Raw genomic sequence first — 26,525 nt, 5'->3', positions numbered from 1 at the left:
ATGATTTCAGACAAAAATGTGAAACAGGATTTGGGAGACTTTGAGCTTACATTGTCAGGAGACTCTGGGGTTTAGCATTCTGTTTCATGTGGAGACCCGCAGTTAATATGGTCCTTGTTGAAACTTAAAACAGCTCTATTAGTAGCTTGATTGAGAAGGGGGAAGAGGCCTAGAGTAAACAAAAATGTACGTTTTCAGGACAGCCTAATTGTATACAGTACATTTGCTTCCGCAGTTCCTTCTAATCCATCAAATAGTAAAACACACAAACACACAAATTTATTCTATTAAAGTAGATAAAATTGTTAGGTAAGTATAATACGTAGGCCACGAAGGGGGAATAGCATCTATTTAACAATTCTTTATTGTTAAGAGGATCATAGAAGTACTGTTGCCTGCCTGTTGCATTCAATCAAGTTGGGTAAAATACTGATTTGGAGGAAACTATGAAAGTATTTGCTTACATCTTAAAAAAAAAAAAAAAAAATTGTCCCGAGCATTGGTGATGAGAGTCCCAGGGGCAGAAGAGAACTCAGTTTTGAGAAGTGAAATAGTTATTGGTTCTCCTTTGCCCCCATTCCCATGTTTTACTTTGGTACAGCCCAGGAAAGCTGCATGGCAGTCGGAACTAATTGTAACTCACTCAGGAAAGTCTTCATTAGCACTGCCACACATGGTTACCAGATGTGCTGAGAGGCAAGAGAGAGGAGGGGCCAGACATCCAGAGAGGGGAGAGAAACAAGTAGCTTCATTTTAAAAGTTAATAATCTGTCTTTTGTTTCCAAGTGTATTGTGTTAGAGAAATGAGAGAGAAGGGAGCTTTGGAAAATGAAATGCCTTCTCGTTCACTCATTCTCTGGAAGCTGAATGGAATTCTTTGTCCTCTTCCAAAAATTAAAACTCTTGGTGACAATCAATCTGTTGGAGATGTTTCACTTTCTCCACTGGAGAAAATTAAAATCACCTGGATTATCAAAACAGTTATGTTTCTCTAAAGTCTGAGACTGATAGTCCTAAATTTGGTGTCTTCAATTATAGACTGGACTTATAAAATATAGACTGGACTGACAGACTTTGATTATAGACTGGTCTTATTATGACCTATAAAAAACGCTGTCTTCAGATGACAAATCCCAACTAAGCATCATTGAAAACAAGCAAAAAAGGGAACTATATTGTGGTTTTGGCTATTCCTAATGCTGTCTGAGTCAGGCTAACATAAGGTAGCATTGTGTCTTCTTTTATACAACTGTGCTATTAGCAGTAATGAGTACTGATTCCAGACCATTGTGATTAAATATTTTATTTGTTCTACCTACTGGCAGATTTTCTGGAAATTTGAATTCATTCATATTCACTGTGCTCAACAGAGATTAAATAAAATCACAAAGATTTCTACTCTTTCTGAAGGTGTTAATCACCATCTTCTTACTTACCTGTAAGCCTACATCAGTAGGTGTGGATTGCTTTAGAAGGCCGGTGAGAACCATCCTGTCTGGATTAAACTTCTGGTCCTCAAAATGGAACTTTTTGATGCTGCAGAAAATTGTAACTTTAAAAAATAACATGTGGAACTGAATTTTCACAAAAAGCATAGAAACTTTATTTTTTAAAGCCTGGATTGATACTTTTTTTTTTTTTTTTAAATGACTTTATAATGGTCCTGTGAGTTTCAAAGCACTTTTTAAAGTTAGACATGAAAAATCTTGAAAATTTATTGTAACACATAAATATTTTGTTAAAATTTTAAATTTTATAACTGAAAATCTCAAGACTGGTTAGGTATTTAACTTACAATTTTAGGACAGTGACTTTTGGGGTGAGGTTTTGTTATTTTCATTCCTCTTTCTGCAAAATTGTAAAGTCATTTGGAAAACATATATAACAACAAATTAAAATAAGTTTACTTCAACTGGCTTTGGAAAAACATGATTCAGATTCATTTTCTACTTGCCTACCTACTTTCTAAATGACCTCATGGTATTTCAACCTTTTGGGGAGTCATGAAACCATTTTAAATTTTGATTAAATCTGTAGACTTCCTTACCAATGTGCTTATACACAAACTTACAATGTAGTTCAAGATTCAAAATCCAACTTCCAGTTTGAAAATCCCAGTTTAGGGCAACAAAAAGTCCAAGTGTTACAAAGTGTGAAATATATAACCTGCTATATTTAATCCTAATAAGCAGCAGAAGAGAGTGTAGTTTGAAGGTAATTTCATTGAAAATAAAATATTATTCACTAACAGGTTTAGTTGCTACTGTTAGAATGAGATGTCCCTACATTTAGTTTCCTTAGTTAAGTTTTAAATTTCTTTCAGATAATAACTATAACTTCTCTTTCACTTATATTTCCCATTGTGTTTAGTAGTTTTACCCACCTGGTACTTACCTGGCATGGCCTGGTTGAATGAATGAATGAATGAATGAATGAGTTAATGTTAAATGTCGTTTATAAGTAGCTACCACAGTTAACAGCAGGAAATGCTAGAAAACCAAATTAATTCTTCATATAAAATTTGCTATGAAATGTTATCTATAATTATAGATTTTAATCATTGAACAGGTAAAATATATTTGATGATACATTTTTGTTATTTTCTATCCAAGCCTTAGTATAACAATATATTATTAACAATATATTATTAATCAGTGTTGGCTGATTATATTATAGGTGAAATTATAAAAGGTACTCATGTTTTCAGGAAGCAAATTCAGTTAGATGGTCTTTTAAAATGAGGATTTTAATGGAATTTTAAGATAAGAATGGTGTATGATAAAACCTATTTTTTTTAAACCGTGGCTTATGTTATTGTTCTTGTGCTGCCTATGGATTTTTTGTTTAAAAATCAAAACAGTGTTAAAACATTGTATATATTAGCTGTTACTATAATTTGCCCATAGTTATTTCCTCCCCAACAGTTTCAGTGTTATCAGTTATCAAATCTAGTCTACTTACTATTTAAGTGTTAATTTTTATTTAGTTCTCCTCTTCCCCACTCTAATTAAACTTAGGTTTCATCATTGCTTACTAATAGCAACAGCATTTTAAATAACTACCTGGCCTCCAGTTTATATTCAAATTTTCTCTGTTATAATCCTCGTAAAACATGTGTTTGACTATCTCACGCCTATGCTTAAAATAATTTTCTTCTATTTTCATTCTCTTATGGATAAAATTACAAAATTGCATTTGGGACCATAGAACTTTATACTGTGACTCCTGCCTCAGTTCTTGCCATTCTCCCTACATTATCTCCAGGCATACTCAATTACTAAGTTACTCCGAGTCTTTTTTTTTTTTTTTTTTTAATGCTGCATGCCAATGATTCTCATTCTTCAGGATGTGTAAAAATAGGGCATTATATAACATTTTTATGGGTTAACACAGAGTGCTAAATTAAAATTTATAAATGACTTAAGATGACTACTAACTTGTAAGTTAGACACTAGTGTACATAGGATTCGAATCAGGAGAATTTTTAAACTATACTTTTTGACCATCAACTTCCCAACCTCCTTCATCCACCTCTGCAGCTCCTGGTAACCACCATTCTACTTTCTACTTCTATCAGATCAACTTTTTGTGATTTCACATGTAAATTAGGTCATACAGTATTTGTCTTTCTGGGCCTAGCTCCTCCAGGTCCATTTATGTTGTTGCAAAATGATAGGATTTTCTTTTGTTTATGGTCAAATAACAGTCCATTATGTAGATGTACCACATTTTCTTTATCCATTCATCTATCATTGGACACAGGTTGACTCCATATCTTGGCTATTGTGAATAATGCTACAATAAACATAAGAGTGTAGATATCTTTTTAATATACTGATTTATTTTCCTTTGTGTATATATAGCTAGTAGTGGGATTGCTGGATCATATGATAGTTCTATTTTTAACTTTTTAAATTTTTTGAAACCTCCATAATGTTTTCCATAATGGCTGTTCTAATATACATCCCCACCAACGGTGTACCGGGGGTTCCTTTTCTCCACATCCTTGCCAAGACTTGTTACCTTTTGTCTTTTTCATAATAGCATTCTAACAGGTGTGAGGTGATACCTCATTGTAGTTTTAATTTGCATTCCCCTGATGATTACTGATGTTGAGTGCTTTGTCATATACTCATTGACCATTTGCATGTGTTCTTTTAAGAAATGTCTGTTCAGGTTCTTTGCTATTTTTTAAATTTGATGATTTGTCTTGTTGCTATGAGCTGTTTTAGTTCCTGATCTGATTTAAATATTAACCACTTATCAGATATAAGGTTTGCAAATATTGTCTCCCATTCCATAGGTTGTCTCTTTACTCTGTTGATTGTTTTCTTTGCTATGCAGAAGCTTTTTAGTTTGATATAATCCCGTTTGTCTATTTTTGCTTTTGTTGCCTAATGTGATGGAACTTTTCCTGTGCTTTTTTTTCTAGTAGGTTTGCAGTTTTGCATTTTACATTTAAGTCTTTCTTCTATTTTGAGTTTAGTTTCTATATAGTGTGAGATAAGGATCTAATTTCCTTCTTTTGCACATGGATATGCAGTTTCCCCAATGCTATTTATTGAAGAGATTATGTTTTCCTCATTATGTATTCTTGGCACTTTTGTCAAAAGTCAGTTGGCTGCAAATGTCTGGATTCATTTCTGGGATCTACGATGCCCCATTGGTCTACATGTCTATTTTTATGCCAGTATCATTCTATTTTGATTACTATAACTTTGTAGTATATTTTAAAGTCAGGTAGTATGATGCTTTCAGTATGTTCTTTTTGCTGTAGATTTACTTGGCTATTTGAGGTTAGAGGAGAGTATTTTTATTAGTGAACTATCAAAAAAAAATAGTATTATTTGTGTTTTACAGAGTTGGCATAATATACCCACAAAGAGCATACTTTCTAGAGCCAGATGGGCTCAATTCAAACCCAGGCCCCTTCATTATTTACTATGTGACTGAGTGACTTAATCCTCTGTGCTTCAAATTATCTTCAGTAAAATGAAGGTGAAAACAACACCTACCTCATAAGGTCACAATGAGAATGAAAGGCATTAATACACATGAAGCAGTGAGAACTGAGCCTGGCACATATGAAGTGCTACATAGATGTGGTTAATTTACAATATTAACATTTCTTTACTCTTCCATTACATATAACTATCCAAAGATACCTTACCGAACAAAATGTTAAATATTGGCTGTCCTCCTATTAAAAAAATAATTTCATCTTCAAACTAGTATATTTTGAAATTTGTTATGGCTTCTTTCCTAATTCCTTCTTCTTTCATGAACTTAAAAAAGCATAAGGACTTATAAGTAATATGAGAAGGCAATGATCAACATTTCTGAAAAATAAAAATAAATGCTATGAGTAGCTTTTATTTAATTAGTTTAATTAGTAACCCAATTAAACAAGTATTCACTTGTCAGGCAAAACTGGGGCAAAACTGAGTTATATCTAAAGATTAAAATGGGCTGGGCTCAGTGGTTTATGCATGTAATCCTAGTGCTTTGGGAGACTGAAGTGGAAGGATCGCTTGAGTCCAGATGTTTGAAACCATCCTGGGTAACATAGGGAGGTCTTATCTGTACAAAAACTAAAAAAAACCAGCCAGGTGTGGTGTTACATATCTGTAATCCTAGCTACTTGGGAGGCTGAGGTGGGAGAACAGCTTGAGCTCAGGAGTCCAGGGCTTCAGTAAACTATGATCATGCCAGTGTACTCTGGCCTGAGTGACAGAATAAGACCCTATCTCTAATAAATAAATAATAAATAAATAAAATGTTGGAGAAGTTTTGGCTCTTGGTAAATATTCTATTAAGGTACATTTAACTGCAGTGTAAAACTGATGAGGAAATACACCAATTTAAAAGGAACTACAGTCAATAGAAACTAATGTATATTTACTGTTAAGACTATTATTATCATTGATAAAATCTATGTTTAAAATAATTTTGCAGTATCTCCTGTATATGAGTATATTTAGTCCTTATTATTAATCAGAAAAATAAAATATGGTTGTTTATTTTTGAAATATAGTTGGTTTGGTTATGTATTTTTGAAGTGTAATTGGTTTTGTTTTTAAGTAGCACCAACTTATTTGTTGACTTAAATCCTCAGCGTTCTTGTATTCTGCATAAAGTGTCCTCTCTCTTACTGTTTTCAGAAACAAAACATATTTTAAACCCACTAAATAATATTAAATAGATGTTTGCTACTAATTAGTGTATGGTTTGAATTGTAATTATGTCATCCAAAGGGACTTATAAATATTGTCTAGTTAAAATGTGATTCAGTCTTCAATCATTCACAGAGGCATACATTCATTATTATTCATTTAGGGCTCTCTGATTTGAGCTCTAAATGTAATCCAGGAAAAGATGGAGGGATTTTACTTTTATTGTCATGACTTAATATAGCAGATCCTTTAGTTATCATCCTATACTAATCCAGGGATTGTTATAACTTCTTAGAGTCTGTTATTTGATTTTTAAATTAGTCTGTTTATCATACCAGCCTAGTAGCATGCAAATTCAAGCAGCTAGAAGGAAGGTGCCACATCTCCTTATGGGCCAATCAATATATGGTTTTCTATTGTCCAAATTTTAGTTTAAAGGAAACTCTATTTTAGATATTTGATATATTACTACTTTAAAACTGTGATCCATGGCTCCTATTAATCCAAATTATAAAGAAACAAGCAAATTCATTCATCCAACAATATTGAGAAGGCATTGCTATGTGACAGGCACTGTGCTGTGCTGGGAGTTTTGCACTAAATGAGATAGTTATGATCTCCTGCCCTCAAGGACATTGAGACTAGAAGACAGTATGGTCACCTTATAAGTTCATACTGTAATCACAAAAGTGTTGGTGACTGCTACAGACATTTTGACTGCACAGAGGCATAACAGGGAAGTGTCATAATCTAGGTGGCCAGGGAAACCCCTCTGCCTGCCCCCTGCACCCTAAACCACATAAGTCATAGAATAGTATTTTCTAAAGCTTGGCAGTGAGAGAAAGCATGATGAAATCCAGGAATTGCAAGATGAGGAATACAGAGTAGCAGGGAGCACAATGAGCAATGCAGTTAGGAGGAACCCGATTGGAGAAGGCCCTGTTAACTTGTTAAAGATGTTTTTCGTGGACTTGTGGTGTGAAGGGAAAAGTTTGATGTGACTGGTTTTGCATTTTCAAAAGATGACACTGGATGTAGGATGCAGAATGGATTGGAGAGGAACAGGACTAGAGGCAGGGGATGGATGTGTAGCCCACTTGAGTGGTCCAGAGAAGAGATTATGGCAACCTCAAGTTAAAGGCAGAGCCAAGCTCTAATATTTGGGAAATGGACTTGAGGGCAGGATGGTAACTTTGATTGGTGGAGGAGTGGACACATGACAAAAGATTTTACATGTGAGGGCCTCCTCCATAGTGTCCAGGTTTTGCTTTCCCATCTCCCTCGTTGTTACTTTTCATCTGGTCTTCAAACTTACCATCTTACATGGTAAGTTGAAAGGTTATTCGGATGACAACTTGAATAACCCTTCAAGGAAAGGATAGAGCTTTGGGGCAGCAAGTAGCGGGGGAGTTACTGTCCCACTACTCTGTCTCTTGCTATGCCTCTGCCCCAAGTGAAGTGGTGTGGCCATGGCATCAGAGTTAAGAGACATTTACAAAGATGGATCGGTAGTACCTAGTCATTTACTGCATGTTGGAGATAATTCTTGTGTTTCTAGCTTTGGGGTTTCAGTGAATGGCAATGTCACTTGGAAAACATTGAGGAAGCTGAGACAGAATGAATATTAGGTGCCTGCAAACCATCCAAATGAAGATGTGAAAGGCAGTAGAATATGATAGTCTAGAGTTAGGAGAGCTGATTTGAGTGTTGTTTTTAATACAGATGGTGCCAGAAGTCATTGGAGTAATTAACACAGAAATGAAGGACAGGGCCTAGGGTGAGTCATGAGGAGTTCAAAATTAAAGGGTCTAGCTAAAGAGGCTAGAATCTCAGAAGCTAAGGCGGAGGGTGTTTTGAAGAAGTAGGAATATTTTGTAGTTGCAGATAGGCTGTGGAATTAAGTAAAAGAAAGAGATATGTAAATAGTGTCTATTTGTTTTATCAACATGATCAGTTTTAGTGGATTGGAATTGGCTGAGTAATAAATCAGAAACAAGTTTGAGAAGAATCCATGTTAGCCAAAGGGACTATAACAATATGATACAAAGCTTTCTGGGTACTCCTGGCTTTAAAATTAACCTTTAAAAGCTCAGCTGTTTATAAATCTTTCTTAAATGCTTCATTGCTGCTGTGGTCTCAGATTTTATATTCACGATCATGGCAAAGTCCTCAGAGCCTGGTGTGAGTCTATGATGGAAATGCACAATTCCCTCAGTGGCTTCCGCTTTTCCTGAGCGAATGAGTTTATATTAACACAGTTGCGCCAGGCGCGGTGGCTCACGCCTGTAATCCCAGCACTTTGGGAGGCCGAAACGGGTGGATCACGAGGTCAGGAGATTGAGACCATCCTAGCTAACACAGTGAAACTCTGTCTCTACTAAAATTACAAAAATATTAGCCGGGCAAGGTGGCGGGTGCCTGTATTCCCAACTACTCAGGAGGCTGAGGCAGGAGAATAGCGTGAACCCGGGAGGCGGAGCTTGCAGTGAGCTGAGATCGCTCCGCTGCACTCCAGCCTGGGCAACACAGCGAGACTCCATCTCAAAAAAAAAAAAAAAAAAAAAAAAAAAAACAGTTGCAGATGTGCTATGGAGAACTTTAAATAACTCTATGCATACAATTTAACTTTTTTTTTTTTTTCTTTTTTTTTTTAAATAGGGTCACCACGCCTGGCAAAAATTTTTTTTTGTTTTTTTTTTTTTTACTTTTTTTTTTCCATAGAGACAGGATTTTGCCATGTTGCCCAAGCTGGTCTCAAACTCCACAACTCAAGTGATCCACCTGCCTTGGCCTCCCAAAGTGCTAGGATTACAGATGTGAGCCACCGCACCTGACCACAATTTAACATTCGTAGCCGGGGTCAACATCTTCTCTATGGTCAAGGCCTCACCAGTTCTATCCACAGTACCAATGGGATTTTCTCAGCCGCTATTAAATTATAATCAGTGAATTTTTTTAAAAAGTTCTTGGATATCTCTTCTGAGATAATAAATCTTTTATACTCAGAATAATACAGAGTTGGAGAAATATCCATGTTAGGATTATGTCAGCTTCTGTAGTCCAGGAAGTAAGGATCACTGTAACCTTCACTCCCATGGTTACCCCATCAAAATCATTTCCTTTAGGAAGCAAAAGAGCCAAACTGCCAAATTTAGTTTTCCTTTGCTTCCTTCTTCACTGTGTTTACTTTAAATATCATGAGATAGTTTGTTTTCTTCTTACTACCTTTTAAGAGTGGAGCTATGTTAAGTCTCGTCATTCAAATAGAAGTTGAGCCATATTAGGTTGTTCAGAGTCTAAGAGTATTTTTTAAATCCAGCAATCTAATCTGTTGTAGGGTTATGGATTAGAAAGCACATCTTGTAATCAGGAGCTAATTGTGAAGCTTACAGAGTTCCTGTGTTTATTATTCTTTTCCAACTAATCTTAATATTCACCTTGGTGAGATCCAGTTCACTCTTCTGATTCATGTAAGAGGAACATTGGATGATCACAAATGAGTATTTTTATTCTGTGGAATTTTTTCAGTAATTGCAGTCATTTGTATTTTTAAGTGTGCTATTTCATTTGTGAATTACTTTGAAAGTTTTATTGGCATTTTGACATTGCCCACTTGTTTATCAGCTGTCAGCTAATTTTGGAATTTGAGATAAATATTTTACTCTTCCCTGTAATAAGCATTAGGTACCACTAGATAGGGGTAGAGAGTCTTTGCAGCCTAAGAAGGAGCCATTCTTCTGTGAATATTAAAAGACCAGACAGAGAGTCACTGTTCTCCGTATCTAAAATAATATTTTCTTTGGGAAAACTGCTAGCAAATTTATTATGTTAAAAAGTAGAAATGGAGATGTTTAAGCAAGAGAACTAGAGTTGAGGTAGTAACTTTCAATTCTTTCACTCTAGACTGGATTCTTTTCAGTGTTTATGTAACCTTCAAACCTTTTGCATGAGTTTAGAGAAATACGTTACTTTTTCCTTAAACACACGTCGTGTTTACCAGGGTCTCAGATTTCTTGTGGCCTCCGCTTTGGATTACAATCTGTGTATTTCCATCTTTCCATTGCTCACTCTCACGTTATCCTTCAATACAAAGGCCCATCCTCCTCAACTTTGCTCTCATCCCATCATTAGGGAACTTTCTGTTTTCTTTTTTCTTTTCTTTTTTATATTTTATACATTAAAAATAGCATCGTCAGTTTTGAAGGATTTTCTACAGGTTTCCTTTCATCGTTATTAGTTTTTTCTCAAGTCATTGCAAATTTAAAATTTAGTAAAAGATAGGATTTTAGTAAATGTTTAATTATAGAACTCAGGTCACCACTTATTTTAATAGTCACTTTTTATATGCATATACGTTATCTTGTTCAGAGAAATCACCTCTGGAATTCCTATAGGGTAAAGAAGTTTGATGTGAATTATCAGTCTTACTCTACTTGGCTTAGTGAAAATCTAAGTGTTTATACTCAAGCCTTATAATCTTTTCATAATCAGAAATAAAATTCTGAGTACTCAGAGTTACAGATTCGGTATGTTATGGAGATTAAAGGTTGTAGTCCTTGTTAATGTGTTCTGTCCAATGCTAACACAGTATAGATTTCTACTTGTTACCTTGAGAGCGTTTGTGAGTACAATGATTTGGAATTAGTGTTTGAAAATTATTATACATATTTAGAAATGTCTGAAATGTAGTCAGTTTTAGTCAGCTCAACTTGTTTTGAAGCAAAATATTCATCTTGAGCAAATGCCTAAGAATTCCCGTATTTTCTGAATTCTGGTAGTTATTTTTAAGCTATACTACTTACTTTTTATAGCTGTCACATAGCAGTTATTTGGGAGGTTAAATCTGAGTTGATTTGTATTGCTATAAAAATTGTTTTCAGTTAATGTGATACAGTGCAATGTAGATGGAAATAACAGACTGTATGCTTTCATTGTCTTAATATAAAATTCACTTGATGTTTTGATTGGGTGAATGAAATACACTTTACAAGAAATCAAAAGAAATTATTTTGTAGTTAAAACACCGTAGACCTTTACAGCGTGTAAAATAGAAGTCTGCTGTTCTGGAAAGTAAAATTAACTGCTTTTGACCATTGTATTCCATTTTTCATTATATTCCAAAATACTGAGCAATAATTTGCTTCTTTGTATTTTAATAACTTATTAAATAATCTCCTCAAAATAACCTATCTTAGCCTAAATTAATTTCTAACATGAGACTGCCTGGCTAAATGCTTATTGCATTACACTATATTAAGAAAAAAATAACAGCATACTTAAAATCTGAGACTCTGGATTTCAAAAGCATGGGTCTACCACTTTACATATGATAACAGGACATGTAAAGATAATTGACTTCTTTTCACATTTTTTCCCCACATTTTCCTCACATGTCCAAGAGATAATGAAAGCATCCTGAGGGCAGGGATTATGTTTATTTTGTTGACTGCTATAGTCACAGTACCTAGCAATCATGCAGTAAATAATGAATGAATTAATAAACAGATACCTGCAGCACATGCCTCAGTTTTTAAAAGATAAATAGAATAGACAAATAAATGTATATGTAGCTGAGTTTATGACATTTAATTGATCAATTAATGGGGAATCACTTTTATCATTCCTCCATGTCAACTCTAAAAATACATGTTTAGATGACCCCTAATTTACCACTACCTGTGCCAATGTCAAAACTCAGTAAAAGGAACAATGAGATTTAGCAATTAAGTTGATCACTTATTTTGTTGGGTGTATTTTGAAGTAATGTTTACAAACTATCTAAAAGAGTCAATAAGTTCTGTATTGAGGTAAATTTTCCTTCTCCAATCAGACACTGTAAGACTTAAACTGTCTACAAGATAATTATACATTTTATAACTGGGATTTGGACAGCTTCTCTGGGTTTCAAACTAATATGAAAAATTTAACATTCATCCAACTTCTGAGGTTTGTCTTAAATATGCAGATCAAGTAATACTGGTTTTTGGAAAGGAAATGAAGTGGCTTTAAGAAGAAACTTGAAGAATAATCCTCAGAAAGCTCTGTTGATGCAGCTGTTCTATCATGTGTAACAAACATCTGAATGTGCTTCGTGAATGTGCTCATTATTTGATCGTTGTATGTCACATAATGAACATGGCTTGCATAAATGCTCCCTGGGAATTATGATTCACAGATAAATGTGTAACTTTTTTGATAGCCATTAAATTGAAATAACAGACTTTATGTTTCAGATATGGGGTTGATTTGGAAAAAGCACTGCCATTACACTTTTGAATATCTCGGGAGGTAGAAATTATCATTTTACCTTGAGAAGTCATCCAACCCAAACAATAGCAATACAATTTTAAGGAGCAAAGCATACCAGTTTTTTTTTACCAATGGTCAGAAGTTTGTTGGGGCGCTAATGTCCTCAGTGATTGCAAATGCCATTTTCCAGTGTAGTATTAAAGCCATTTATTCATTCATTGGTGTATTCACCATTCAAGCAGTATACTAAAATGCTTTTCAGTTTAATTTAGTGGAAAATTAAATTAAGGAATGGTTCTCCTCTTGCTAAGAGGACCATCCTCTTCAACCATGCTTATGGCTTAGGCATGGCGACGTGTATGGAGCAATAATATAAAACTGAATCAGCCCTGCCAATCCTTGGGAGCAAGATGCCACTCTGTTGTGCAAAGCATTGTGCTTGGCACTGGGAAGGGACACCAGTGAACTGTTTTTAACTACTAGAGATTTTGTAGAATGGTAGGCAAATTACAATGGCTACACAGTTCTGATTGTATCTTGACTACTTCCACTTACAGTATTTTAGATGTTTCCTCCTGTATTCAGGATGACACCAGCATTCTTAACATGGCCTACAAGGCTGCTATTTTGTTCTAGGGTGCTACCTCTTTAGACTAATCTTGCTGTGCTCTCTGCCTTGCCACCTAAGTTCTAGACACATGTCCCTTTCACACTAATCCACTTGTCATGCTCCCTCAGACAAGAGGCTCTGCCTCTGTTGTCTCCCTTTTCATCAAGTTCAACTTATACTCTTACTTTATATCGGAGAAAAAAGTGTCACTTCCTCAGGGAAATTTCTCACAGCCTTAATAGGTTAAAACCTATGCTATCATGTATTCTCCTAAATAACATGTGGCATATTATGACTTTGCATTTGTTTATGATCTGTCTCACTGACTGAACTGTAAAGACCGTGTCAGCAAGAATGTTGTCTACTATTAGATAACCTTTTATCTCCAGTGCCTAGTGTAGTGCCTGATACATAGTGGGCACTCAATAAATATTTGTTCAATGAATAAGAGATAAAGAAGTGAATGAATAACATGATATACATAAGAAAATAATATGTTCAATAAGAGAAGTCCCGCCAGAGCACTAGGAATTCAGAGGAATAAATGAATTCCCCAAATGACTAAGTGTAGAATACATGAAGGTGACAACTATTATTGCATTCCTTGAAGAAGGCAGAGGCTGAGAATTCTGCCACATCACATTGGATGATACAAATTCTGACAATCTGTGATGATGAGCCTCTCTCTGACAAAGTATATTTCATTAAGCACTCCCGTGAATCACCCCAGTGAATCACTTCATAGAAGGATCACATTTGCCATCATTATCATAAGATACTGGTGCTGATTCCATTAGGCCAAAGGGCTATCTTGGAATTCTCATATTAAAATCTCTGAAGATTATTATTTTGTCATTTGAAAGAACCATCTAGTTTGCTAGAATTTCATTTGAGGAACGCTGGGTCTTGATTATACAGGACAAGGTTGTAATGGTCCTGAGAGTTTACCATTAATAGCTCGTTGGTGTTGACAGGGTGAGAAGTGTTAATGCTGTAGTGTAAGTCATCACATCTTCAAACCACTTAATCCCTTCTTGCTAATGAGAGTCAGCCATTCTCAGCCTACATTAGACCTTAGTGCAGTCTCCAAGAGAAGAAAACCCCAAATGTGGGTGAAACTAGAACTGCTGGGGTAGGGGTGTGTGGTTGTCATTGCCCTTCAGGTCTCCTGAGCCACTTAGACCTCTGTTCCCATCTCATGCAGAGCTTCTACTCGGCCATAGGAGAGAGCTCTGTCTTCTGATACCTTCTGAAATCTCCTGGACTGTACCTTCCAGGCACTTCATTTGTGTTTAATAGGCAGAGTTATTATCGTCATCTCTCAGTAAATGTAGTGGAGTGACAAAACCTTCCCAATGCCCTGCCAATGATGTCACTCACTTCTGTGGTGGTTGTGACTCTGTCGCTGCTGGTGAAGACCTTTCTCAGGAAAAGGAGCAAAGTCTGTAGGCTTTGTGCCAACAGTGTCCAACTCACTCCATAAACCAGCAGTTGTTGGGATGGTTTCTGCAGGGCAGATCTCTTGTTTCTTTAATCACTGGTAATAATGATGTTTTTGTCATATTAAAGGGGAAAGAAGAGAAGCGATTGAGAATCGTTTGAGAGGATGACTGTGCCGTCTCTCAGGTCCAGTGACAAGAGGACTACAATGGGTAGCTTTCAGAACTACATATGGTCTTCCTTCCGAGGGAGTTGATTAAGCGACTCCGGATGAAATTGAAATCCTGTGATTTGACCTTTGTCTGGCCTGGGAGGGCTGCAATTCGCATAACAATTTCCTTTTGTTCTTTGTTTGGAGTTATTAATCCAACATGAGCCTCGAATTAATCAGGGGTAGTGCATAGCTACATTTCTAATTCACAGCTCCGCTGCTTGTGTCTTTTTTAATTAAGGCCGAATGATAGCAGGCCTTAGCCCTGATTGCCACACTTGCTAACCACACATTGAGGGATGAAGAGGCTAAACAGGCAGAATGAGATTACTTCAAGGTTTCACTTAATTGTTTTCTTCCTTTAAGTAAAGAGCACTGCCTGAACATTGTTAATTCTGAACTGGGAGAGTTTCTTTTGTCTGTTTTTACTTGTCTTGACTTTGGAAGAGGGTGGAGAGAAACTCAGGTTTGTGTTAGTAACCTCAGGTGTAATGATCAAAGGGATTACTCGAGTCATAATTTCAGTTATTGATTTGAACTACATCATCATGGGCCATCGGGGGTTGGTTAATGTTGAGGCCCAAGTCAAAGAACTTTGACCCTTAGTTATCTACATGTTGTATAGAGTTTGGTGCCTTTGATATACGTAAGGACTGCTCAACATTGATTCATCAAGATGTTGTAGGAGTAAATCAGTTTAAAAATGACTCTAATGTGACTTACATTTTCCAGAATTCAGTATCACATGGTTCTTTTACTTTGTTCAAAGGGATTTAATTACTAAAAGGGCCTAATTATAGTTTAGCTTCACCAAACTTGCTTTGGCACACAGTGTGGAACCAGGATGCATCCACGTGAGGTTTTAGTAATAACTTTTTCCCCTTTGGTAAAAGTAATTAATTGCCTCCATTCCCTCAACTGCTTCTTGTAGTTTAAGAGGGAAATATAATTTACAGATCTAGATCAAATGATGTTAAGTAAAATGGAGCTTCAGTTCACCAAGTTACTAAGCCTTTCCCTGGAAGAAAGTGGCTTCTTAGAGTAGTAAATCAACTCTGAGACACTGGGCACATTCAATTAACCGCAGTTGCAGTGAGCTTGTGAGGATTGTTGTACAACTCCACAGGTAACTTACTCCCACCTCCAAGTGTCTGACTAACCTCGGAGAAATTGACTCTTCATCACTATATATTTTAAGCTTTACACAAAGATGCAGTGTGAAATAAACATAGCTGTTCACTTGCTCTATGACCATTTCCTTTCTGAGACTCAGGCCTCAGAATAAACAAACAACAAACAAATAACAGGACGTTGGCCCAGAGGATCTCTATGGTTCCTTTCATCTTTAAAACTATAATTCTATATATCTGTAATTCATTTCCAATCGCAGATTTGGCAATTTATTTTTCTAGTTCTGGTTTGGATCTATGAAAATTAGTAGGCCTCCCTTGGGTAGAGATGTCTGTATATTATCTAAAGAATTAAAGGCTGGAAAGCATTTTTATTTAAATGCATTGTAGTTGGGCAAGGTGGCTCATGCCTGTAATCCTAGCACTTTGGGAGGCCAAGGCAGGAGGATGGCTTGAGTTCAGGAGTTCGAGACCAGCCGGGGCAACATAGTGAGGCCTCATCTCTACAACATATTTTTTTTCTAAAAATTAGATGGGCACGGTGGCATGCGAGACCAGCCTGGGCAACTTAGTGAGACCTCATCTGTACAACATATTTTTTTTTCTAAAAATTAGATGGGCATGGTGGCATGTAGCTGTAGTCTCAGCTACCAGGTGGTGGAGGGGGACGGTTGCTAGTGCCCAGAAGGTTGAGGCTGTAGTGAGCCGTGATAGTGCCGCTGCACTTCAGCTTGGGTTACACAGTGAGACCCTGTCTCAAAAAAATGCAGGATTATATGTTAAATTGATCAATGTAGTATTGTGTTTGCTAATTTTTGAAAAAGAATTCTGTGTGAAGGGGAGTATTTTAGGGAATATAATTCAATTTCTAGAGGAAAGGACATTGAACTGGGAGTCAGGGAACCTCATGCCAGATTATAGCTCTGCTTTTTTTTTTTTTTTTTTTTTTTTTTTTTGAGACAGTCTTTCTCTGTCACCAAGGCTGGAGTGCAATGGGTGAGATCTCAGCTAACTGCAACCTCCACCTCCCAGGTTCAAGAGATTCTCCTGCCTCAGTCTCCTGAGAAACTGGGATTACAGACACATGTCACCATGCCCAGCTAATTTTTGTATTTTGTATTTTTAGTAGGGTTTTGCCATGTTGGTCAGGGTGGTCTTGAACTCCTGACCTCAGGTGATCCGCACGCCTCGGCCTCCCAAAGTACTGGGATTACAGGTATGAGCCACTGCACCCGGCCACCTCTGCTCTTGTAAATATGACCTAAAGTGTTGAAGTCTCATTTCCAACTTATGCAAAATTAAGATTCCTTCCAAGCCTGATTTTCTGTAATTCTAATAATTTCATCACAATTAGAACTTTGAAACCAATGCATCAGATATGTTGAATATTATGTTTTTCTTTCCTAAAATATTTTCAGCTGTTTATGGATAAATACATAGAAAAATACAGGTTAAAAAATGCTAAGCAAATGATAAAACAACAACAAACTGCAAGGGAGAAGGTATTTTAGTCCATATTTTAAATTCTAATTTTCACTTTTAGAATCTTTTAGAAGAGGCTGTGAAGTGGACACGATCAGGGAGGCTGGGCTGAAAAGAAGAATCTCTGGGAAAGCATGTGATGTGGGGGCAGATAAAGGAAGATGGAGGTGTGAAGGAAGGATTTAAGAGGATAAGACTGATTTGTGCATGTGTATATTGGTTAAGGAGAATAAGCTGGTAGAACAGAAGACAAAAGAAGGTTTGGGAAAAACTGATGGAGCAAGATCCTGAGCTAATGTGAGCAGAGTGGATCCCAATCATTAGTGGGGGTTAACCTCAAACAGAGGGAAGGATGCCTAGTCCTCTGATAATGCATCTTTCCGGCAGAGATGTTTTAAGGAGGGTTGCAGAAAGTGATGTGTGTGTGGACGAGGCAGGTAGTACATCTCTATGGGAAGTGAGGTCATCTGAAAATGATGGTGATAGAGAAGTGAAGAAAATAGTGAAGGTTGGAGACAGCTGTGAAAATGAGTGAAAGGAAGTGTGAAAGGACAACTGAGAAGATTCTTGAATAGGGTTAAGAGCACAGGTCTGCCTGGGGTAGTGGCCCCGGTCTGTGGAGTTGCATTTTTTTTCTTTTCTTTTTATTATTATTATTATCATTATTATTATTATTATTATTATTATTTGAGATAGAGTCTCACTCTTCACTGAGTGTCAGGTTGGAGTGCAGTGGCACGATCTTGGCTTACTGCAACCTCCACCTCCTGTGTTCAAGTGATTCTCCTGCCTCAGTCTCCCAAGTAGCTGGGATTACAGGCGTGCACCACCACGCCCTGATAAATTTTTTTTGCATTTTTAATAGAGATGGGGTTTCACCGTGTTGGCCAGGCTGGTCTCGAACTTCTGGCCTCAAGTGATCCGCCTCCCTCAGCCTCCCAAAGTGCTGGAATTACAGGCATGACCCACCACGCCTAACCTGTTGCATGATTTTCTCCAGCTGAGTTCAGCTACCTCAGGTTGGATGTGCAGAAGAGACAGGTTGTTGGATTGAGTCAGGATGGGAGCTTCTGAAAAAGAAATGCACAGGGATAAAGAGGGCCTTATATGCATTGGTGCCTTTGCCTTATTAATTCCTCAAACAATTTTAAAAGACAAACACAATTATTGATAGTTTAAAGAGTTGTTAAATGGGGCCACTAGAGTCTTGATAATGCCTCACAAACATTCTGGTCCCAACACTGTATACAGTCAGTTAATAGTTTAACACATTCTTTTTCATTATTTCCACCAAAAATATTATATTGAGTCACTCAGTGAATTCTTTGGATAAGAACATTTCTTGTAAGTTTACATAAAACTGAAAAGTAAAGTGGTTTTGGTGAGTAGGTCTCATTTTACAGTAAACATCAAATCTATGGAAAATCTAGAAGCAGAAACCCAGATAACTATGATCACCAATCTTTGGTTTTCAGCGCGGTGTCACAGCGTTTTGCTCTCTTTCTCTGTTGACTGAGATTCAATTTAAAAAAAAAAAAAAAAAAAAAAAGACTTTGTAAAAGGTTGATGGTCCTATGCAAGTCAATATATTATGGCCACATTTCCAAAAGGCAGATGCCAAACTCTTTGGGGTTGTGATATTCCCAGATGGTCTCCCTTTTTTTTGCGTTTCTGCAAATGTTATTACCAAATACAACAATTTTTCCTCCAAAGTCATTAGAGCCCATTTGGCACCTTCTCTAATCTGTCCTACTTGTTACCTTTTAATTACTCTGTGAGGGGATCTAGTTGTCTTGTTGTTGCTGAGGGCCAAATGACCAAGGGGTTAATGCTTTTTCTGTCCCTGGCCAATTGGTTTTTAGTCAGTAGTTATTTATGGGGAAGTCCAGGGACCATTAGTTCTCAAGTATGTGCAGCTGTACTCCTCACAATTACTCGTCCATAAGCAAATGTGGACTTACTTTTTGTGTATGGTTGTTTTTTTTTCCCTGATTGGTTAGACAATCTGTTGCCATTTATGAATGATTCTTGTTGATGCAAAACATGGCATTGGATTCTGTTTTATTATTTGGATTCCATGTTTCATAGGGTGCTGTAATCTTGATTCAGACAAGGCACGAGGGTATGTACCTCCTGTCACTAGTGACAAATGGCTCCTGTGTAGCAAAATGTGAAATCTCGTCCACCGCATGTTAGCTGCACCATTCTCGCGAAATCAGCATAGGTGCTGATGATCCTCATTGTGAAATCACTGACTGGTTGGCCTTGGCCTTTCTTCCTCATGCTCTGTTCTTTTGGACATAAGGTAGAGATTACTATTAATGGTTCTTTCAGTTCCTAGGAGCTCCTCCCTCTGTGCTGTCTTACTGTGATTTTTTTTTCTGCCCCCATTGAATGGTAGTCTTTGATGTCACACAAGAGAATACTGTTGGCTAACAGTCTGGAGGCTGCTTCATTTGAGCTAACCACCACATGAAAACAAATGTGATCCATCATATTTCATTAACTAGCTGTCCTCCTTTTGGGTGCCCTTTTTTGATGTCAGAGTTGCATCCTGACAGGAATCAGAAAGATACGTGTGATTAAGAACAGTAATAATGCTTATTGCATTGTATTGTAAATTACCTTCCTGGGCCCTGCTACTTTATCAGCCCCACTGGCATTGGCTCCCGTACATTTTTGACTACTCAGTATATACAGTGTATTAGCGCAATGGAGATCATTATGTGGCCTGTATTTGAGTCATTTTTATTTAAGATGCCAAACAATAAGCTGTTGATTGGGGGAACAAGAGGCGAACAATAATGTTCTGTGTCACATAATACACCACCATTTTCCAGCTTTGCTTTAGAAGGGCCCTCTTTATTGTTTTTGTATAAAAATGGTTCTTAGGAGGAGGAATATTTTGCTGAGGTATGTCATTATTTTGCAAATTTCTATTATCTCATCATGTTGTCTTCATTGTAAATTGCAGCTAATTAGGAACCTAGTTAGAGCCCCAGCTTTGAGGCTGGCTTTTTTGTGAAAAGAGCCCACCGATTACCGCACTACAAGAGAGGAAGGGAGAGAAAAAGGAGATTAATCTGGTTACCTAGGCGACACTCGCTTCCATCTGCGAGGAACAATACATTTTTGTTTCCTTGGCTCAGTTCAGATCTGTTTTGTTTAGAGGGGGAAAAAAGGGAGAGAGAGAAAGAGAGAGAGAGAGAGACAGAAAGAGAAAGAGAGAGAGAGGGAAAGAGAGAACCTAGCTCCACAGCAATGATGAAATCTGCCTAGCCCAGGCTTATGTGCTTGATTCCTCTACAAGTTAGGGGTCTCTGGTGAGTGAGAACATGAAAGAGATAAGCTCCAAAGTTGTCAAAGGTCATGACCTTGCCACACAAAGCCAGCAGTTTTACCTCCAAATCCCCTTCTCCCAAAAAGCACTTAATGAAATAATATACTGTGCTTCTCAACACGCTGTAGTCTATATTAGGAACAAGGCCCCCAGATTGTGAATTTAAGGAGTCATTTAAAATTTCATACTAAATAATCAGTGATTGTAAGAAGCTACTTATGGGTCCAGGTTTTGTCTATGCAACTTAACTTAGACTTTTCTACTTTTGTTTTCTCCAAGTGACTTTCCCAAAACCTACCATTTTATTGTAACACACAATGTTTGAGGTATGAGTTGACCTTTCAATGGATGAAACAAACCTATTGAATCTACCCAAGATCGAGGCTTATTAACTACTCACTTCCAGTTGCATTTGTTGTACATCAAACTTTTAAGTCTTTAGAAGGATGGCCATTTACTTCACTCAGACATGGGTGGTGCTGCCAGATTGTTTGCTGCCTTTTACATAGTCACCAGAGAAAGGGCTGAGGATGGAGCAGGAACTGAAAGAGGCTTTAAAAGGCTCAGAAATCTCAGGGCTTCTTTAGGCATGTTGGCTAAACCCACAGCCTCTGATGAGCATAATGCTTTCCCCATCATGTTCTCACAGGTTGGTATGCCATCATGCATAACGAGTAGTTACCCGGAAAGGTTATATGTGATGACATACAGTTAAAGGAGACTCTAAAAGAGGAACGTTGGCTTATCTGAGCTTTCCAGTCATAGAATGCATTGATGAAATAAGAGCAACTAGCTTATTTTAAAATGCCCTGTGGAATCCATGCTTCATACCCGTGGGTGTGTCCTCATCAGTTCTGTTTCTGAAATCCATTGCTAATAAAAGGAAAGTAAATCTTTTTCATAAAAACTACAAGTCACGAAGGGTTCTCAGGTTCTTCTACACTAATAGACTAATAGACACTTCTCTTCAAATGGTATTACCCATCTCTCTCGTCTTATTTGCAAATGGGAAGAAGATACCAACCCAAATTGATTCTGTGTTTATCACTCATCTAGCCATCTAGAACAGCTGTGCTTTGTCTTATTTCCACTATACCCTTTGGGCAGCTCCAATTGGGGTATCTCATGTGAAATCGGATGTATATGTGGTCTTAGAAATCTATGAAAACCATTTAAACTATGGCATTCTAATTTGTTCTAATATTTACTGTATTTTATGGATAAAAAGAATAAGCCTTACTTTATATCTCAAACTTCAGCCTTAAAAATGGTCTTCTATTTGTTATGCACTTGAAGGAAATCAAATTAGTTTTGCAGTTTTCCCATGAGTCTCTCAAATAAGACCAGATGCAAATGAGTTCACTATAGCAGACCCTCCACAAGGATCTTCTCCAAGTATTTTTTTACTATGTAAAGGACAAATTACCAAATTCCATATTATCATTAAAAACTAGACCATCTTTCTGAAGTTTGGGAAACCAGGGTTGCTCTTGGCAATGGCAAAGATTAAATATGCAGATATGTTTTAGAAATTCTCTCTTTAAATTGACAAATGAAATGGTCTCTTCTTATCTACGAATGAACATTTTTTATTAAAATTTTTAAGCTGTCTTAGGTTTTGAGGGGACATGTTCTCAATATCTCTTTTTTATTATGAAGAAAGTAAGTTTCATAGATATACAGAGAAGTAGTTATAGCAGTTAAGTCAACACTGCTCAGACTAGCTTTCTTTACGGAAAGTATTGAAGCTCCAATGTGTACTTATTAAGAGGGCACCATTATATTTTTTCTCATCTGTTTGCAGAGTCAGTCCATCCAGTTCCTGCTCTAAGCTTGACAAGAGTCACATACAGAACCTCATCTCTTTATAAAAGCTTTGATTGATAATATGCTGTGAAGGTAGGAAAATAAAATGTGAAGATGATTTAGTATGTGCAGAAACTTTTTTTGTTCATGTTGGATAAGACACAATTTTTGAACCACAAATATATTAATTTTTTATGGGAATGAAGTGATCACCAAATGAGATGGCAACAGCTACTTATCAATATGACTTATCAATAGTTCATATTGCTTCTACTGAATAGGTTTATGGTGCTTCTATTGAATAGATTTAGGAAGTGCTTGGTAGTTCTCCATTGCACTAGTGATGTCTCTTGTCTTCAACACTGATTTACGCCTGTTCACCCTAGACCTTAGGTATCCACCTCTTAGGATGTAATGTCTAATATTCTGCCCTAAAACAGTGGTTAAAAATGGATGTAGAGGAAAGAGTGCCACCTGCTGATTTCTCGTCCTAAAGCAATTATGATTTCCTTGGAGGTTTATCAGACAAGATCTAGCAGTACCTGGTAGTATTTATTAAGCCATAGGTGACAAGTACAAAGCCTAGATTTGTAGGCTACGGTTTTGTAATCATGGTGTTATAAGGATGATTCAGAGATATGCAAGGATGGATCACAAAATGTTTTCCTTCACTTTAAAATTATCTACTGTGAATTATGGGTTTCAAAAAAATTCAAATCCATCATTTCGTCAGTTTTTTACATCTCATTGACAATTGCAGACAGTAGGACTTCCATGTCACATGAAATTTCCATGTCCTGAATGTCTTCTGGACTCTTTCCGGTGTGGAAAAATCTGTCTGATGTAAGTTACCTTTGTGATGTTGACTTGGAAACTGCCCTCATGAACAAGACTTCTTCATTCTGCTTTGCCAAGGGAACACACTTCATTCTAGTTGCTTGTGTCACTATGGAAAGAAGTTGCTTAAAGTAAAAAGAAACAACCACTTGTCTCCTAAATAACCCATTTGCAAATTAAGATTCTAGAAATTTACCATTTCTGTTTCTTTCTGCCAAAGTCAGCAATTTGATGAAATTTTGTATTATTAGTACGTAATTACTCACAAAATCAAAAAAGTTAGCAAAAGTGATCTGTGGGTAAAGAACACATAAACTTCTAACTGTTGAATAAAATTTGAAGTCCTGGGAAAAATGTTCACCTGAATGTGATTCTGACATCCGATATCTCAGTTTAACTTTTTCTTTTTTTTACACTTGTATCAACGATTAATAGGAGACAATAATGTTTTCTCTTGTTAGTCAATTGGCAGAGGGAATGTTCCATGTTAATAGTCATTCATTTAGGAAGACTCCTAATATAAGTATCATTTTAAAAGTTGACCAAGATAATAAATAAACTGCAATAGGGGATAAGTTTCACTTCCGATAAATTATTTTACTATCCTTAACTGTTACTTTAGAATGGTCACTGTTAACCTGTGCCTCCAGTGTTAAGGTGATTTTAACTCCAGTCAGCTCAAGCCTGAATCAGGTTGTAGGCACAGCAAGAAGAATGAGCAACAAGAGGTTTTTACCACAAAGGAATAACTCAAGAAATGGGCCAGAACTGTCAATATCTCTTCCTACTCTACAAAATAAAAGTTCTTAACAAAAAATATGGAATCTTCTTCTTTTGAGGAAGTAAAAAGGAAAGAATAGATACAAAGAAGGGAGAGAATTAGGAAAGAAAATACATAAGGAAATTTTTAGTCACAATGGGCTCATCTACAATTTTAGTAAAATAATACATATTTCCCAATCCTGAAACTATAGGAGACCATTATGAAGTTATTGATATGAATCACCATGGTGGCCACTTGTATTTAGGTAAAATAAATTCGAGTGTGTGTGTGTGTGTGTGTGTTTGCATGTACACATGTGAAATGTACACATGTGAATTGTATGTCAGATGAGGAACATTGTTTTCTATTTTTTAAAATTTGATTAATTGTAGATAATCTGCAAATAAGCAATCCTGCCTATATGTAAGTATCCCTGCTGTATTACAAGCAATTTTCTAAATAGGCTACTTCAGTTTATTGCTGCATCATTGTCATGATTTCCCCTTTATTAGAAAATAAATACTTCTGATACATAACTTCTTAAAACAAAAGTAGTGTTTAACAATTATGTTGTCCCTGGCATTTTAGTTCACTGGTCTCTTTGGCATCTAAACCCTATTAATATTTCAGAATATTCTTTTTTTTTTTTTGAAACGGAGCATGGCTCTGTCACCCAGGCTGGAGTGCAGGGGCACGATCTTGGCTCACTGCAGCCTCTGCCTCCCAGGTTCAGGCAATTCTTGTGCCTCAGCCTCTTGAGTAGCTGGGACTACAGGCATGTGCCACTACACCAGGCTAATTTTTTTTTTTTTTTTTTTTTGTATTTTTAGTAGAGATGGGGTTTCGCCATGTTGGCAAAGCTGGTCATGAGCCCCTGACCACAAGTGATTCACCTGCCTTGGCCTTCCAAAGTGCTGGGATTACAGGCATAAGCCACAGTACCCGGCCTAGAATATTATTCTAATTTCTAAAGAAAGATTCTCCAAGAAATGCACAGCACTTAGTAGCAATGGCAATTTTTTAAATAAGGTGCAAATTATCTTTCTTCCTTGGCCCTGGATGATGATTGTGTCCTTTGGTTTAGCCTCTTGTATGTGCAGTTTAGGCAAAGCAACTGCTACCTTCTATTTCTGTTTCTACCTATATAACATTTTTCTTATGGGGATCAGATTTCTCAGGAGGCAATCCAATGTGTTATTGCTAGTTACTTCCTTTTCAAATTTCTCTCCTCCATACACACACATTCATTCATCTTACACATATTTATTATCTTTGTATGCCAGACATAATCCTAGGGATGCATCTTGGGATATGTGAAGAAGCAAAACCAACACAGATCCTTGCCCCTGTGGAACTATATTCTAGTAGGGAGAAAGGTCAAAAATTAATAAGCTTATCTCGACTCTGGATACATTGACAAATCTATTGATAAATGGAAAAGTTTCTGGCACATTGTAGTTATTCAGTAAATTGTCTTGCTTTGAGAAATTGTTTTATTGCTAGGAAACACATAAAAATAGTTATATTTCTACTGATGGAAACTGAATCCAAAGGTTGGACTAGATTTGGATGATTGAATGAAGATAAGAAAATACCAGCTAATGGGATCATGCTAGGCATTGGAAGATACCTTCTTTGCAAGAGGTCGAGACTGACAATATAATTCCAGAAAGAAATCTCTATTTTGTTCATTGTTCCTTCCTAAGTTTTTCAAAATTTGTACCTTAATTTAGTAGGTTTTTGTAGTTGCAATTTCTGGGGGAGGGTATTAGGGATGGGTGGAAACCCAATACCATTTTGACCAAGCACAGATTTAAACATATTCTTAAATAATGGGACCTGATATCTGTTTATAAAATTTAATCATAAAAATATTCTTGACTAAATACTATAGGCCATCTGTAAGCTTCCATTTTCTTTTTGGCTTTCATAAAATAATGGACATTTCAAGCCAAAGGCATTAGAGATACTCTGATCTTTTTAATCTCTTCTTGTAATTTGATAACCCCTTGAAAATCTGCTGAAAGCCATAGAGCCTGTCACTCCAAAATTTTATATATACATGCATTCTGCTCTAAATTTGAGGTAATTTGTAGAACCCATGAATCTCTTCAGTGGCTCTCAGATCTGACCTAGGTGTAGTCTACTCTGTTCATTTTACACATGAAAATATAGGATGCAAGTAAGTTTTGATTTATATAAGACCACACAAGTAGTGAATGGCAGCCTAAAAATCAAAAAGTCTAATTCCTGCCTAGTCTGAATTCTTTCCACTCAGTACCCATTTCTATTTATCTAGAGATGCATTAAAAATCACCCCAACACTCAGAGGCTTAAACAACAATTTGTTATTCTCTTCTGCTCCTGATGTTTGATTGGGTTAAACTGGATGAGTCTCACCTGGAATCTCTTACGTAGTTGTAGTCAGATCACAGCAGGGCTGAAGTCATCTGAAGGCATGGCTGGACTGGATATCCAAGATAG

The 26,525-nt window shown here is 36.6% G+C and overlaps 1 protein-coding gene and 1 long non-coding RNA gene across 16 annotated transcripts in view; one reads left to right on the top strand and one right to left on the bottom strand.

The window, feature by feature from the left end:
- The window catches only part of SOX5 (SRY-box transcription factor 5), a 1,038,891-nt gene that overhangs the window by 535,936 nt on the left and 476,430 nt on the right, over nucleotides 1-26,525 (top strand). The window lies entirely within an intron of this gene.
- LOC103875673 lies at nucleotides 96-26,525 on the bottom strand. 2 transcript variants are annotated; one of them, XR_004176276.1, is made up of 4 exons: nucleotides 26,442-26,525; nucleotides 23,294-23,387; nucleotides 18,275-18,365; nucleotides 96-169 (listed from the first exon to the last, which is right to left on the bottom strand). It is a non-coding gene; the product is annotated as an uncharacterized LOC103875673 (long non-coding RNA). The 2 variants fall into 2 exon arrangements; XR_002515954.2 differs by lacking the exon at nucleotides 96-169 and having other exon boundaries at nucleotides 18,168-18,365.

Source organism: Papio anubis, chromosome 9 (genome assembly GCF_008728515.1).
Source record: "Papio anubis isolate 15944 chromosome 9, Panubis1.0, whole genome shotgun sequence".
NCBI lineage: Eukaryota > Metazoa > Chordata > Mammalia > Primates > Cercopithecidae > Papio > Papio anubis.
This window is presented reverse-complemented; position numbering and strand designations above follow the sequence as displayed.